The sequence below is a fragment of the Lissotriton helveticus genome, chromosome 7, assembly GCF_964261635.1.
Source record: "Lissotriton helveticus chromosome 7, aLisHel1.1, whole genome shotgun sequence".
Lineage (NCBI taxonomy): Eukaryota > Metazoa > Chordata > Amphibia > Caudata > Salamandridae > Lissotriton > Lissotriton helveticus.
This window is the reverse complement of record NC_136068.1, coordinates 1625190161-1625207260: the sequence shown is the minus strand read 5'-3', so window position 1 is coordinate 1625207260 and position 17100 is coordinate 1625190161. Positions and strand designations below refer to the sequence as shown.

At 45.5% G+C, this 17100-nt stretch overlaps 1 protein-coding gene across 6 annotated transcripts in view; it reads left to right on the top strand.

The window, feature by feature from the left end:
* The window catches only part of GARIN5A (golgi associated RAB2 interactor 5A), a 341662-nt gene that overhangs the window by 35095 nt on the left and 289467 nt on the right, over positions 1 to 17100 (top strand). The window contains exons 1-2 of one of the 6 annotated variants that reach the window (XM_078655304.1): positions 12397 to 12853; positions 15878 to 15972. The exons of 1 other annotated variant lie outside the window; for it this stretch is intronic. The gene's annotated coding sequence lies outside the window, so the exon portion shown is untranslated. Of the gene's footprint in view, positions 1 to 1988; positions 2098 to 12396; positions 12854 to 12972; positions 13058 to 15877; positions 15973 to 17100 lie in introns of those variants that run through there. 4 more of the 6 variants (XM_078655303.1, XM_078655308.1, XM_078655305.1 and 1 more) reach the window with 4 other exon arrangements.

Here is a 17100-nt window from a genome sequence, read left to right as displayed (position 1 = left end):
GAGGATCAGACGCATCGCCTCCCCCGAAGCAAGGAACCGAAACACTGTTCTCCCTGCGAACCTTTTCTTTATCTTGCGTGACGCATCCAAAGGTACTTTGTGGGAAACTCGCAGTTACCATCTAAAGTGTACTGAGTTATTTCTACCATCTTAAAGTCATTTTCTTAATACTGTATTGTGGATTTTTGTCGCTTGGGTCTTGTGTTAAGTCTATATAAAGAATACTTATTTTCATAAAACCTGTGTTGAGTCCATCTGTAGTGTTTTCACTGTATTACTGTATGTGTTCACAAATGCATTAAACACTGCCTCTGAGATAAGCCTTACAGGGGTTATTTTAGGAGTGTAGCCCCATGACTCTGACTAGAAGCAAGGGTCCCTATTTGGCCAAAGGTGCAAGCCATTGCCAACTAAAGACCCCCAGTTCTAACACACAGCAAAAAGTTTGGTGTGACAGATTTAGATTTGAAGGAGTAAACTGTGTCAGTTTTTTTCCAGTAATAACAATACAGCTTGAATTTGCGTCATGCATCAGTGACTGCCATAGAGCGCTGACTAGAGGGCTAGACTGATTGTTTTGTATTTTGTGTCTATATTTAATTGTATGGTATCTTCTTGCTACATCTTGTTGTATCAATCCAAATTCCAGGCAGATTTGCGCAGGTGAGGCATTACAAGGAAGTACAAAAACGTGTTTATAAGAATTTGTTTGCTGTTTATCCAAGATTTGAGCATCTTTATTCTTGTATTACCATGCTTGCATAAGCTAGCGTGAGAAGCAGTTTTGAATTGATGATTGCTGGTAAAGGCTGGAAAGAGGGTCCTTCCAGTTTTTTCAGAAGTGCACAGAAGGCATGTATTAAGGCATTCTTTTTTTCTGACCTTGTAATACTTGTGTGTTTGAAAATTTAAATTCTTGTCAAAGTACAAGCCTAAATATTTGTAGTTGTTAACCTCTTCCATGCTAGCATTTCCTAGTTTGATTTTCAGAGGAGCACTGGATCTGTTCCCTATTGACATAGTGTTTGTCTTTGTTATGTTGATTTCCAATGTGTTGGTCTTTCTAAATATAGCAACTTCCTCAATTAATATTTGAAGTCACAACCTTGTGTGGTTCAGCAATACGATATTATCTGCGTATGAAAAATGTGATATGGTCAAGGGTCCTAATCTCAGTGTGTGGGAATTCACCCAATCGAGCTGGGGGGATAGGTTGGCCATAAAAAGATTAAATAGGTGTGGACCAGGGACACACCCTTGCTTAAGGCCCATGGAGGTGGGTATTCTCCTGGACAATCTTGTACCATCCACCCCCTTGATTTGGATCCATGCGTCAGTATATGATGATTCAATAGTTCTTAAAAAAATTCTTGAATGCCCCATCATCTTAATTTCACCCACTGGAGGGTTCGGTTGACTCAATCAAAAGCTGCTTGAAGGTCGATAAAAAATAGTTGCAGATTTTTCTTTAGACACTTGCACTTCTCTTCAATTGTTGTTACTGTTAGCATGTTGATGGTGGTTCTATACCCTTTCCAGAAACCTGTCTGTTGTGGTGGAATCAGGTTGTTGGTGTTAGGCCAATCGATTAAATCTTCCAGTATTAGCAAAGCATAATAAGTGGCTTCCGAGTCGATGAGCGCTATTAACATATAGTTTGCTGGATTTGTTTGACCACCCACCCCATGAAGATTGGATTTATTATCGATCCCCTCCAGTTGTCTGGGACTGTGCCCATGTGTTCCATCTCTTTGAACAATGCCGTTATCTGGTTTATATAATAAAACTACTATGTTGTAAAGCTTCAGCTTTGCTACAATGTTATGCCTAAAGCATTCAAAGCTGTTGTTGACTCGAGCGAAGAACGGAGTACACCATGTTGTTATGTATTCTAGGCAACCTTGGATGAAATGTGCAGACTGAATCCTGAGAAGAATCACTGAAAAACAACATGTACAGTGTATTTTTCAAATAATGTCATGAAAACAAATGTGTTATGTGGGGCTGTGCAAAGCAAAGACAGCCTAAAACATCTATTACACTAAACTCAGGGAAAACCAAAGTGAGCCCAGAAGGAAACTCACTACAAAATAACAGGTATACTGAAATATTTTTGTATATTATTTTATTTTTGAAATTACATGTTGATGGAATTAAAGCATACATTTTAAAATTTCAGGATTTAAATATGTTTATTATTAAATTTGAACATTTATATGTATTTTTAATTATTTTTTTAACAATCTTTCAAACTTGCTGGAAATTAAACATTGTTTGGTGTAAATCTATTGATTAAAATGGGCACATTCTAGTTGTTATTGACTAAGCAATGTAACGCATGAGGGATGCTTCCATCAATGACGTAGTACTGGTCCGCCATATTGTTAGGCATACACTTTGCTGAAAATTATGGTTTTCAAAGGTGGATCTACCATCGTGGATACTTAACATATCTGTCATGGATGACAGACGATTAAGATAATGCTGTACCTATGTTTTACAGCGACTGCATCCCACACTGGTTAACATGGTCTGTGATTGATGGAATCCATAATCTGTCATGTAACCGCCTGTTGACTGAAAAAAACGTCACATTGACGTATATGTTTTTCAAGCCCATGGGGTCACCTGCCTCCTAACCACCATCTGTAGCGGACCTTCTCCACTGTTAATGCTCAATAACATCTGCTTGGAGACACCATAGCTAAAGGTGACAGGACAACCCAACTTCACTCGAGGAGTTGGACATTCTTGCAGAGGGGGCCCTGCCAGCTATGTCGTCCAACAGAGAGTAAGGTATGATAACGAGACAAAGCATCAGCAATGTCATTGTCCACACCGGGAACTTGCCGGGCTCTGAAGACAATATCAAATCTAAGGGAATGCAGTTTTAGATCTCACAGCAGCTGCAATAGCTGTGGCATCCTGGCCGACTGCCTGTTGACCACCTGAACCACTGAGATGTTGTCTACCCGGAAAAGGACTCTTTTGTTAGCCAACTGATTGACCCATAGCATGGCAGCTACTACCAGGGGGAAAAATTCCAAGAGAGCGATGCTGCGTCTGCCCTCCCTCCATGTAGGAGGCCCTTGCTCCGCACACCAGTGTCCTTGCCAGTACAGGCCTAACCCGCTTACGTTCCAGTCCATGTCCACCCACAATGTCAGGAGAATGCCATTAAAGTCGTGTAGAAAAATGTTCCACGTGCGCAGGTCCTCCCGCACCCCTGCTGTCAGTTGTACATGATGGTGAGGCAAGGGGAGGCCCAAAAGGACAAACGTGTATGCCTGTATAACGTCCTACCTCCTCTTACTATCCTACAGGCAAAGTTCAAATGTCCAGGAGCATTTGCACTTCCTTCATTGTAATTTTCTTTTGCCAGCATTGTGTTCAGTAGGTTCACCATCTTGGTCAACCGAGTCGATTTCAATACCCAGAAAGGCCAACCTCGTCAAGGGCCCACTGTTTTTTCAGGGGCACCCCAAGTCTGCAATCAAACTTTGAAAATGTTCCAGTGATCTCTGGCAGTCCCCAGTCTCTGCCGTCCCTAAAAATAAAAAAATCATCTATGAATAACCTCTGCAGAAATGTACTAAAACACTCAAAGAAGGCACACAAGATGGAGAAACCCAAAAGTGAGAGCCTTGTTCACAAACCATTAGCCTTCAAACTGAATGCCTAACAGTTGGAAGTCGGCACGGTGTACCAGCAACAACGAAAGGCCGACTTAATATCACTCTTTGACGTCAGCCCCCCCCCCCCCCCCGTCCGACATTCTCCACCAAAGCCAGGGCTACATCCACTGACGAGTATGTTACTGACACTTGCTCCGCGGGGATGAAATGCTTCACTGACTGGTCCTCGAGCCAGGACAAGTGTTGAATCAGGCGATATTGCCCTGCTTCTTTCTTGGGCACTACCTCAATGGGTGACACTACTAACTAATCCATGAGCCATGTATAAAACGGGCCTGCCATTCTCTCCTCCTGTATTTCCTTAAACAGTTTCTCCCTGACCACCTGTGGTTTCTCCGCCCCCGATTTTAAATTGGTTTCCCAACAGTGTACTCTTGGGCCTATGTATCCCAGCCTGGAACACTCTCTAAACCCCTGTAGCAATATCGCAGCGGAGTCTTTCTTGTCATAAAAAGAGAGCGAGAAAGCCAATTTTTCAATGCTAAAGGGTGTATAAGCCTTTCCCACCAGGTCCCTGCGCTCCTCTACCCGACCGGAAAACCCCCCCGCCCATTCTGATTTACCTGGAGCGCTCCTGTCTGACTCCCTGCATTCCCTTGTTGTAGCCTGTAGTCCGTGGCGGTGGAAGTGCCAGCGGAAAAGCAGGCAACCAATGGGTGTCTGCCCGAGCATTTTGAGCATTTGCTGAGGAATTTGCATAGTTCTTTTGTACATAAGCCCTTGTTGTAACCCCAGCATGCTCCCATTTGCGTTCCCTGGGTCCTGGTGCTCCCTCCCACCCAGGTCGGGGCGACCTTGAAAGGGCTTGTATACTATTGGCAATCCACTTGCTGTAAATATGGTCCTACCAAATGTTGCTGGCCCCATGGTGTGCTGCCATAAATCAGTATCTAGTTTGCCCCACTGGGCGTCCGGGTCCACTGCTAGCTGGGCCTGGAATTCCTCATCGTATTAGGCACAAGCATTGCCCCCCAAATTCAGATGGGCCTTCCTAATGACATCCATGTACTTTAATATGGCTACTGCCCTCTCGGGAAATCTTTCACAGTAAAACGCTGGCATATATAAGGAATGCCGCAGTCCAGTTTTCAATAGTCACTGAGACCTGCGGGCATTTGGACAGCTCTAACTCTTCCTCCTTAGAGCCCTCTTTAGACCCGAGTTCCCTGTGTAATAATTTTAGGATCTCTTCATAATCTCCTTTCCAGATTTTTTCGTTCGTCGATGGCATTAAATGCACTACCAAAGTTTTTGCTGTGCCATGTATGGTTGCTTCTTAAATTTCACTTCTATGCTCTCTTTTTTGCCCCCAGAGTCCTGCTGGTCGCCCTTGCCCTCTTGTCCAAACCCCTATATCCCGTTTGCCTTCCGTTTTTGCTGGGTTGGACACTTCCTGAGCCGTGCGCACCAGAGGGTCCTCTATCCACACTCCGCTGTAAAGGGCATGTATTGCCCTTTCTGTAAGCTGGCCTCCCCGCTGGTATGGGGCTCCCCGGCCTTCACCCCTATGGATCCCATGGTTAAGTGGCCCTCCCCACTGACAAAGGCTCTCTGGCCTCAGTCCCCACCGAGACCTTCTGCATGAAGGCCTCCCCGCCGTTCCTAACCCCTTCCTCCCTGGGTCCCTTCCTCTCCTCTGCCACTGCATGAACCCCCTGCTTCGACTTCTTACCTGGTGTCAATGTCAGTAACCGCTCAGGGGCCCGAAGTTTCGCTGCCAACTGTGGACCATGGTTATCCGCTGTGTTCGTCCCTCCTGAAAAACACTGGGAGTACATATATGTTAGCGGTCCCTCCACCCACCAATGTGTCTCCAACTCCTCCCTCAGCTCCCCCTCTTTCAAACTGTCCTCGTCATAATCTAGCTGTACGTGTGTCCTCTCGCCAGCACTATCTCTCCAAACCTGTGCTGGAACCTTACACGGGGGCCGTGCCCTTGATCCTAGGTGGTGGAGTATGCTCTGAATTCTTCCCCTCTGTGTACCGCTGGGGTTGCGCTGTACCCACCTGAGGCAGTAATCTTGGGGTCCACCTTCGCATGCCAGCTAGCCACTCGTGGCTTCGCTGTCTCTTCTCCTCGGGACCGCTGAGCTGCACGAAGCCCACCAGAGCCGGGCCCCCCATACCCTCGCCACTCTGCAAAAAAAGGAACATGGTCCGGCATGCTGGTCAGGCCGAACCCAAAACCTAGTGGGCCCTTAGCCCCTGTCGTGCCTTTCTGCGCGGGGAAGAACTGGCACCCCAACTAGAGATACATCCCTTAACCCTGCCAGTCCCCCTGTCCCCAGTTCCCCACTGCATGTCCCTCGTAGCTCCTAGACCCCCTGACGTGTCATAGACCCTACCTGGTGGCTTCACCACCCAATGCCTGCCTGGCGACAGCGCCCTGTCCCAACCCTCCTCCCCTCCACTACCCAGTTTCTCCCACCCCTCCATACCAAGGCATCTACCCCACCTGACAACATGCTAGGACCCCCCCCAGTCCAGGGGCCCCTGTGCTATTATCCACTGAACCCTATCCAGGACCCCTTCCCCCAAAGCCCCTGCGCAACCTCCGCTCTAGCTCTCAGAGGAGCTCAGTGCAGCCACGAGTCCCTCCCCAAACCACTCCCTGACCCGCCTCCGCCCCTTGATTCACAATTGGCTCCTTCCTCTCCATCAACTGCCTGTATACTTCCCTAAACTCCACCACATGACTGGAGGCCTCGAGGGCCCTTAATGCTCTGGGCTGGCTTATTTTTTCCCCAAGCCCCACTAACTCCTTATGTGTGGGATAGCCCATTGCCCGTTACCCCTCCTGCACAGTACTGTGCGAGGCCGCAGGTTCCCTGACCACAGCCCCGCTACGCACTCCCTCCTCGTGAGGCCTCGCCGAGCACTTGCGAGTCCTCCTGCTGCATGACCACACCCCCGGTGCCTCAGGCGAGGCCTCCGTTGTGTCCCGAGGCCTCGCACTCTGCTACTGTCTTTGTGGCGAGGACTTCACGACCTCGCTGGGGCCTCACCAGACTCCTGATTAATTATATCGCGGCCCCACTGCCCAGGCGGAGCCGCGCTTTCCTCTTCGCCCCACCCCTTTGATCATGGACGGCTTTGGGAAATTATTTCCACCAGATGTTGAAATATTTGCAAAGGTTTAAATGTAATCAGGGGCGAAGCTACCAGTGGTGCAGCAGGAGCAGTAACACCGGGGCCCAGTGAATCTTGATAGTTGCTGTATTTTACGTACTCCAAAAGCAGTCCTGCTTGCATCAGGGCCTATAGGTTCATTGCTACACTAATGCATGTAATCTTTTCTTGGTGCATGCGATGATTGCCATCTTTGAAATTAACCTGTTAGTGGGACTCAAAATGCCTTGAATTAGCCTTTTTAACATTTAATTATGGTAAACAATTGATTAGAGTTAGTTCTAAATTATTTTGAGGCGCACTAACATATGCTGAGATTTGACTTAATGTTTACATTGGCAAAAGGAACAATTGATGGATGGAATGCTGAACAATGCGAACATTCACCCCATTTGGCTGGGCCCATACTGGGGTGGCATGGTGAGCAAAATAACGATGGATTAAACCCAGATCTTTGTGACTTGGGATGAATGTTTGCATTGTTCAGCAATTGCGTCCATCATTTGTTTCTTTCGCTTTTGTCGGCCTAATTGGGAAGGGTATGCCCAGACATGGGTCCAGCGCTCACTGCGCCACTGGATCAAAGCAAGCCTGGCTGATAAGGGGTGATGCCATGAAACAGGTCCCAGGATGCTTGTTTCCGGTCCAGGGAGGACCTGGCTTGGCAGTTCGGGCTGGACTGTTCCCATGAGGAACAGGATCCAGACTAATTTGTAAATGGCTTTGTTCCAAACAGGGGTGGCATGGTGAGCAAAAGAACAATGGATTAAACCCAGATCTTTGTGACTCTAGGTGAATGTTTGCATTGTTAAGCATTTCATCCATCACTTGTTCATTTTGCTAATGCTTACATGTAAACATTATGTCAAAACTGAGCACATGTGAGTGTGCCAAAAAAGCATTTTCTAATTATTTTTTGTTCATAATTAAATATGAACACAGCTTCATGGTAGGCTTTACTTCCTTCTACAATGTTCATTTCAAAGCGAACAAGCACAAAGTGAAAATTAATGAAAACTTTTGGAAATATTGATGCGCTGTGTGAAAATATCATCTCAAAGTTGACCCTGATCACATGGAACGTGTAAAGATTACCTACATAGTAGCAACTTTACTTAAAAGTTGTACTCTTTACATAGCCAGAGAAACGCGTTCATGAAAATGTTTGAAATATTTAGGTGCACGATGTAAACATTATATATGTACTCTCATAAAAAGAGAAGGATCAGTACCCAAAAGTTGAACACATTAAAATACATAAACAAACATTATGCTAACAGCTCTGCAAGCATTTAAGCTTTGGGCGAAAACTTGTCCATGTTTCACGTCATGGAAGCAACACGTGTACTTAGTAGCAGTATAAACATTACATATAACAAGTAACACCCCATGATGGTCGGAGAGGTACGAGGTAAGCAGTTGCGGGGGCCCAGGAGAGAGCAAGAGACAGCAGGAGGGTGGTGAATCGGTGGCAGGACCAGCAAGAATGCGGCATGGGGAAGAGCGTTTTAAAACGCATGCAAGGGCCATGGGTGGAGCAGCAGGGTGGGATCAATAGACAGTACCTCATTCAAGTTGGGAACAGTGGACAGGCACAGATTAACTTGAATTAGTCTGTGCTTGGTCCCTGCTCCACAGCAAGCATCTGAAGTGGTGTTTCAGCTGCACTGGCCAATTACTGAGCTGGTAAAGAAGAGGGACATGCAGAGAACAAATGGTAAACCATGGTTGGGCTCCGCGCCCTTTTCTGTATACAGCAGTGTCTTACAAGCGAGACTCATGTGTTAGCGCATGCACTAGCAGGCTCAACCCTAAAAAAGGCCCTGAGCAAACTAAGACACCAGCCCATTGCCCAATGCCTGACTGCTCACTTTTCCAATCAGGCCCTGACCTCAGGTACTCAGAGGCGCAACTAGAGACAAATTTCGGGGGGGGCTAAGAAAAAATTTCGGGTGGGGCTAATTCTTCCAGCAGTATGCAGAGTGGAGATGCAGGGGCTCTCTAAAAAGGGGTGAAAAAACAACAAAGCCTCATTAACAAGCAAATGGTCTTTTAAAGACCTGTGAAGTACTCGGGTGTGGCTGTGTTTGTGCCCGGGACGCTGTCTCAGCCGGGCTGACACACACGACAGGGGGGAGGGGCTGAAGCCCTTTGAGACCAATGGGCGTTGCCCGCCTGGAGAGAGCCCAGAGATGGCTACATATTACACATTAGTGTTATGTAGTTTTATATTACATCTTTGTGTTGGGTAGTTAGCTTGAAAACCCTGTTTAAAATGTTTAGGTTTTATGTACTTGCATGAATAAATTGTTGATGTAACAGTGGGCAATGGCGAGGGACCTCGGATTTATGTGATACAATGGCTGCAGGGTTTACCACATAATTATAGATTTACCACAGTTGCCATATCATTTTACTACCTATTCTTTAGAATTAACAAAGAATGTTGCTTCTAGCTAATGATGATGTAGCCTTGCGGCTAGAGCGGTGGACCTTGGACCTGGGGAACCGGGTTCAAGTCTCAGCAACGATGCTCAACATCCTGTGATTCTGGGCAAATCACCTTATCTCCCAGTGCCTAACCATGAATGTGTACATCTGTAACGAAACTGGTGCTCATGTACAGCGCTCTGATACTCGATGTCTCGGGTCTAGTTTGTGCTATATAAAACTCTAAAAATTAAAAAATATATATATAATGTGCCACCTAAATTGCAATTTTTTAGACACAAATTAGATAACCTTGCTGCATAATGTGGTCCCCAAGCCACATACTCTCAATACTCTTCACAATGTAAAGCTCCGCAGAGTGGTTTGGGGGGGATATCATTTTGATGATGAAATCTATATTCAATGGCAATCCCTGTGAAATATGGGTTCGTATGCTACTGCATTGTGTGTCTTTGTGAACTCCATCTATCCCCAGACATTTATAATCCTAATTGGAACCAAGGAGAGAGCCACCCTCCTCGCAACTTCCCCAAACAGACAGAGTGCAAAAGACAGAGACAGTATCTAAGGCCAAAATGTGACGCAGATCATGCCTCTAGGTCAGCAAGGGCTTGTAATTAAGAGTTGCTGCCACCAACAAGCAAAGGTGAGACACGTCATGCACTCACTCTCTTCTGCCTTGAAGTTGCGGGGGCTGTTATTAACTTGAGACTGTATTAATATAACTGCATCTACAATGGCCCTCCAGCTTCACGGCGCAATCGGTGTCAGATGGCCAGAATGTCTCACCTGTCTCAGCGTTGGGTAGAAGCGATCATGGTACAGCAGCAGCTCTAAAGCCCTTCACTGGTTACCAGTTATAAGATGGGATCCTATTCAAACTGGACTGCTGGATGTATACATGTATACACTGCTGTAGGATGAATACATGTACTTGGTCCTCCTCTATCTATCCATCAGAATCTCACTCTACTGTAACATAAAAAATCTAGTAACTCAGGATAAATTGTTTTTGAAAGTCCCACAAGTCAACTTTAACATTAAGGCTTCAGAGCTTTTTCTGCCCCAGGCCCTTCTATCTGATGGATTGATTGAGACCATATATGAAGCGCTCACAGCTACTTCAGTAAGCAGTGTTGCAACGCTCTGAGGAGAGTGACCGTGCCAATCAACTCCGTAAGATCTGGACTCTCTCCGAGAATTGCTGAGCTATCCGTCCAACTTGACTTGCTTTAAGAAGGCACTAAAAACACATATTCTGGTGTTACGGACCCACATAAGACCCGCACAAAGAGTCCCCTTTGTAGAAGTGCTTGTGTGAGAAGTGGCCTGATAGGCAGGCAGGATTCAAGCAGCGAGAGATACCACATTCAATCACAATATGGAATGACCTGACCCCTTATGAGAAAGGAGAACACCATATCACGAAATCCTTGTTTAGTCATTTTAAAGCTCTTCTGTTTTGTGCATTTATTTAGTAAGGCATTGGAGTGCTGTAGATAGTGGTAGCAATAGGGAGAGGAAGCAGGCCAATGTATGAGCCCCGCTACCTTGTCAATTTCTCCTACAGGGAGAGATCTCTTTCAATGTCCTTATATTATGTCAGGTGGCATACGAGACTCCTTCTGCTGCCACGGGGCCTTGTGAATACATCACACAGACCAGTCAGCGAGCCAGCCCAAACCCATTAGGGCGCACTAGAAACCCTTTAACCGATCAATACGTCGCTTCTCTCAGCCAATGTTTCCTTAACTATTTTATTATACAAATAAGAATGGCCGAGATGTGACTTAATATGCAGTGTGTGCTATAGAAGAGCATTCCCTCCGTGTTGTCAGAGCGGGAAATGTTTGAGCACTGCGCGGAAGACTCAGAAATGTTACTATCCACTGCTAGCGTGTCCACTCCTCGTGATCTTGGATCTGCACGACTGCGGCACAGGACATGGACCCCCATCATCTCGGTGAATAATGTCTCACTGCTACAGACACTCCTCAGATATGTTGTGTCACTTATGGTGAAGCTGATGGCAATGCACCGGCTCCTCCCTGTGACGTTCTGTCTAGACCCAGACATCTAACAGCGGCCTTGATGTTGCAGTTTTATTTTCGAGCACTTAACTGCCCGGGCACAACAACAGCAAGAAACAGGCCCCAAGGCACAATGATGCCATCTTGTGTAAATGGTAGTAGAGCTCTGATGCCTAACAGGGCCTGGTTCATGCTGCAGCAAATTGAAAAATAAATACAGAAATACATTCCATAATTCCCATGTGGCAGCACTCTGACTGCAAACAAGAGCTATTCTTACTCCCAATATTACGTCACGGTTAACACTTCAAACACTTCACATATAATATGAATGCAAAGGCTTTGCCTCATCTAGTACAGCCACTAAGATTGCAAGTTTTACATTCCTGCGCTCATGTGATGTTTTGGCAGGCACAGCACAGATTATACTGTCATTTATTTACACCTCATCCCCCGCGTCTTCCAATTAAAATACCCCAAAGACAAAACAGTTGCCGAAGGAAACTGTGTCAGCCCTTCTACTGTAGTGAAACCAAAGCGCCATCAAATATTTACCAAGATGCGCTGCATATTCAAGGAGGAAATCGTCACTGTGCGTTTAGCTCACCAAATGAACAAGTCCACTTTTATGGCAGAGCGTGCCTAACCCACGTCATTTCCTAATTGTAAGAGAGCTGCCATATGTAAGCAGGTCTGCGTCGGGTTTTCTTTCTCAAAAGCCTCATTTTCAAGTAAATGGTCTTTCAAAGACCTGTTAACTACTCGGGTGTGGCTGCAATTAGATGCTCGCCAGCCCCAACCCGCGAAACTGTGTCAGCCCGGGCTGACACACACGACGGGGGGGGCTGAAGCCCCGTGAGCCCAATGGGTGTTGCGCGCCTGTCTGACACTTTCCCCAGCTCACCAAGGGTAATTGGTAGGGGCAGCAGAGAAAAAACAAGAGAGGGGGACGCAGAGAGAAAGGAAATCAGAGAGGCAGATGCGAGAGAGAAAGGATAGATGGAAAGAGAGGTTGTGTCGAGGGGATAAGGGAGCGGGCTGGATTTCATTTTTGCTAGGGCTGCTTTTGGTTCCATAGTCGAGTCCGGCCCTTGTCCTCAGGGTCTCGCATCCCATCAGAGTCCTGCTGAGGCCTTTGCTTGTAGCCCACTCTGGATTAAATCTCAGGTGGGAGAACCTCACAATCCTTCGAAGCAGGCAACGCAGTCCTTCTTGGGAGTCTGTTTCATAGCTCAATCCATCTTCATTCTGAGGGTCCAGACCTCGTCATCGCTTCATTTTTTTTCAGTTAAGAACGGTTAACCAGCCGCGACTCTCCGCAATTTGTATCCAGCCGCGTGCGCTTTAGTGACAAATTCAAGCCGCGCCGCTTATCTTTGTCAAAGGGCCCTCTGCGGCCATACTAGGGGGCCTGTATGTCACAGAGCCGCGATGACACCGCCACCGGCGCCCCCTCCCGCAGACGAGCAGAGGAGCCGCCGAGTCGTCGACACCCGCGAAACCTAGAGCTGGAGCCCGAGATGAGGCGGCCTCGAGCCGAGACCGGAGGTGAGGACGAGTACCCGGGAGCTGCGAATCCACGCGTGGCAGGGGGAAGGGAGGCCAGGGGGCGAGCGGCGGGAGCGCGAGGTAGAAAAAACGCGCGCCTCAGGTGAGGAACACCGTGTAGCCGCACCCCGGAAGTTGGCAGACGGCGAGAACCACGCGGGAGGGGCGGGCTATGGCGAGCCGGAGAGGACGGTGGGATAACGGGTCTGTATAAGGAAGTTAGAGGGGTCAGTGAGGGAGAATGAGATCAAGAAGCGGGCGGGTAAAGTTCCACTGATATGTAGGGAGGTCAAGTTGACACAGGGTGAGAGATCAGTGTGTGGGTGAAGTCAGAACTAGAAGTCAACAAGAGACAAGACGGGGCTGTAGATCGCAGAATGACTTGCTGATGAGAGAAAGGAAGATCAAAATAAGGGAGAAAAGAAACCTCAGGATAGATCCTTAAGAGTTGTGACGGCAGGTGTAGGGGTTTGTCGGATCGAGTAAATAAAGGTAGAAGTCAGCGTGGAAAAACAGCGTAGAATGGGGTTATTTGCGTTTATTTTTTTACCTGCTTTTGTATTTTGTGCACTTGTAATGTTCTCATGTATTCTGTTCCTATTGTGAAGCGTTCTGACACCTTCGGGTAAAGTCCGCGCTATATAAAAACGCATAAATAAGTGCTTTCAGTGAGCTGGTACTGTCAGGGACTAGTGTATGAACACATGTATTTTGCCATAGATACAGAAGGGGTAAAACTGGGATACAACTGGCCCTGCATTTGTTTAGTCTGAGAGAGGGAGGGAGGGAGAGAGAGTACCTGCATTTCTCAATTGAGATGCAATACTTTTAATTGGAGATTACCGGCAGTTCATTCAGTTTAACATAGCAAAGGTACTGTACTTTTTTAGAAAACATGTACATAGCATCTTTTTCACTTCTGTTCTTTTTTCTATCTGCTACTGCAATATAGGGGACCCCCTCTAATGGTTATACTTTCAGGCTAGGGAGAAGAGGGGAAGGAACCAAAGAACACTAGATATGCTCCCTCATAGCCTATCTATTCCCATGTCTCAAAAACTTAATCTGTTTTAGGTTGTTACATACATCCAGTTACTCTCTGTTGATCCTAAAGCAATATATGCGAGGAGGCCAACACTCTTCTCTGATTTGGAGACACAGTTGCGTAGAAGAGAACTGTTTCCGTAAGCATGCATCAGGTTGTATGGACGGATATTCCAAGTCATATACAATTTCAAGGTAGTTGCGCTATTCATGCGCTCAGCGTTTAGAAACGCCAATATCTTCCCACGATTCCACCAGTTCCTCCAGTTGCAGTACGCAACTGTGTCTCCAAATCAGAGAAGAGTGTTGGCCTCCTTGCGTATATATTTCTCTAGGATCAACAGAGTTACTCGTGTATGTGCTAAAGACATTATTTGGAAGTGGCAGTATTTGTCATGAATAAGGGAAGATGCCACCCCCTGATAACTAGAATATATGAACAACTGCCCAAATTCCCCAACTCCACTGATCTTGTCCCCTGGTCATTGTGAATTGATGTTGGTATCTGATAAGGTCCTGAGGAAGGTGGTCTAATTCCTCTTCATATACAGCCTAAACGCGCGTCGACCGTATGCACAGCTTGATGCCCTGTATATAAAAATTAATTCTGGTCGTGGAGGTTCTTCTTGTCACACTTAACCTCCGCCTTGTTCAGATGCTGGTTGTATGGAGTTTGTGAGAATATGTATGGATGTGTTTGAATGGTTATGATATGGATGTTTTTATTAAAGTGAGTCCAGGGGTTCTTTTCTTCTTCTAGTGGATTCATTGATGTGAAATGTTATGTAATTATTGAAATTATTTTTTTGTATGAACTCTCATGATGAAGTCTTTTTCACCTTGAATCAAAAATAATATAAATAAAAGTAAAAATGAATGCTATAAAGTATATAAAGCAATGAAACAATAAAAAGAATGATAATTCATTTGTTAAGTGTCACTGTTGTAATTGGATGTATGTAACAACCTAAAACAGATTAAGTCTTTGAGACATGGAATAGATAGGCTATGAGGGAGCATATCTAGTGTTCTTTTTTCTAGCTGCTCCTTATATGCATTTTCAATTATACGTTATGATTGAAATAATACTTAGAAGGTACAGCCTAGTAAAACCAAGTTACATATAAGCTGGAAACTTCTGCCACAGGCAGGAATTCTACACAGATCTAACAGGCTCATACATCAGTGCTGCTGTTCAGTTTACAGAGATATTTCAGGATACGAAAGCAGACGAGTTACACCTATCTTGCATGACCAGGACTCACACAGCAATAATGTAATAACAAGCTTCAGTAAAATAGATAAATACGTGCATGGGTAGATGCCTTCCACTTGCAATGAAATAACATCCAAAGCAATTAGTACACACTTGTACCAAGATCTACAGTAAGCCTCTAAATTTGCTAATTGAATTGTCACTCAAATATTAGCTTTAAATATATTGCCGAAATACATCCACAAACATCAACTTGCCGGTTTCTTTCCTAGGAGACCATTCTTACATTAATCCAGAAAGCCAGACTCTCATACGTGCGCAGTATCTCTCAGGAGTGTATTATCTGGCAGGTATGCTGTCTGTGCAGGTTATGATAGCTCTTCCAAGTGTGAAGTCTTTCCTCTATAGGCAGCCTTTTGCAGATACAGTCCATTCTCTATCAGGCGAAAAATCTTTTGCAGGTGAGTGTCTATGTAGAATTTCTATAGTGCAAACCAAGGTGAAAAAAGACAGAACAGTGCTGTGAAGGGTCAAAGGCAAATATATAGTCAAGAAGTGACTGGAGGGATAGCTGGGTTCTGGGAGTGGAAGTGGACTGTAACTGCATCGAAATGTAGTCTTTTTTAAAGAGGTGCTTCTTCAACTCTTTCCTAAATTGGAGCAAGCCTGAAGAATACAGTGATATTAAGCACGCCCATTGAAGCTTTGATGGAGACGGCCTACTATTGTCTTGTTTTTTTCTTTTTGTACTTTCCCCTCTCCAGTCTGCTGGTGTTCTGGCTGAAGGTGTGCTGAAAACCACTGGAGGTGGTGAGCTTGACCGTAAGATGGACTAGAGTTCTCGAGTTGCAGTTCATGTGTAAGCTTTGAGAGATGTATTTTATAACAGGCATTAAGTTTCTTTCATGTGTTAAGTCTTTCATGAGTCAAGAATCAAGTACACTGTACCTTGTGATAAGGACTGCTGTCAAGATTAAATGAACATCTATCAAAGATATTACACTTGGGAGAGACTGTTTGTTATTGTGATTGCACTCTAATGAGTAAAGAGTGAACATTTTGAGGCATAATATGAAAAAAATCTGTACAAATAATTTCACATTTCCTTGCGAAAAAGGTCAAATCAGGACTGCATTATTAGTAAACCTGCAGAGGGCTGCCTTCTACAGGAGCCCTAGCTGGAGAAGGAGGAATAGTGCCTAGATGATCCGGGGGATGGAGGGCTGACTAGAAAGAACTTTAGAGGACCAGGATAACATGTTGAGGCTTGTTAAAGGAGGACCCTTCCTGGCAGCTTGGGCAGGGTTGTTCCCATTTGAGTAGGATCAAGACTGATTTGCTTATGGCCAAACTGAGCTGGCATGGTATGCAAAATAACGATGGATGGGGAGGTGGCCCAAGTAATTACCAGTGGCTGAGATTAATTTAAGCATTCAATCCATCACTTTTGCATACTTTATTGTGTCGGCCTAAGTAGGACAGGTGTTCCCAGACGTGAGTCCCTTGCATACTGTATTACTAGAACCAAGCTATACTGGGCTGATGAGCCCTAATACGGTGAACCCAGTCCTGGGGTGCTGTGTCCCGGTTCAGGGAGGACCCTGCCTGGCAGTTTGGACTGGACTGTTCCTATTGGAGCAGGGTCAAGACTGATTTGCATATGGCTGGGTCCAAATTGATATAGCACATAAATATGGACTGGGAAATGGCCCAAGTCGTTATCAGTGGTTGAGATTAATTCAAGCCTTCCATCATCACTTTTGTATACTTTAGTTTGATATTTTTCAATGTCTTTCCTGTTTTAGGTGTTTTTTGCATTAAAACTTAACAAGTCATATCTTCTATTTCCAGCATCCCATTTTGGTCATTTTGGTGTAATTCTAATCATTTCACTTGTCGCTATGTTTCTAATTTGGTTTGAGTGGGGGTCGACTGGGCACAAGCTTAGTATAAACCAAAAATGAAAGTTGTTGCGTGCCTCGGAGGT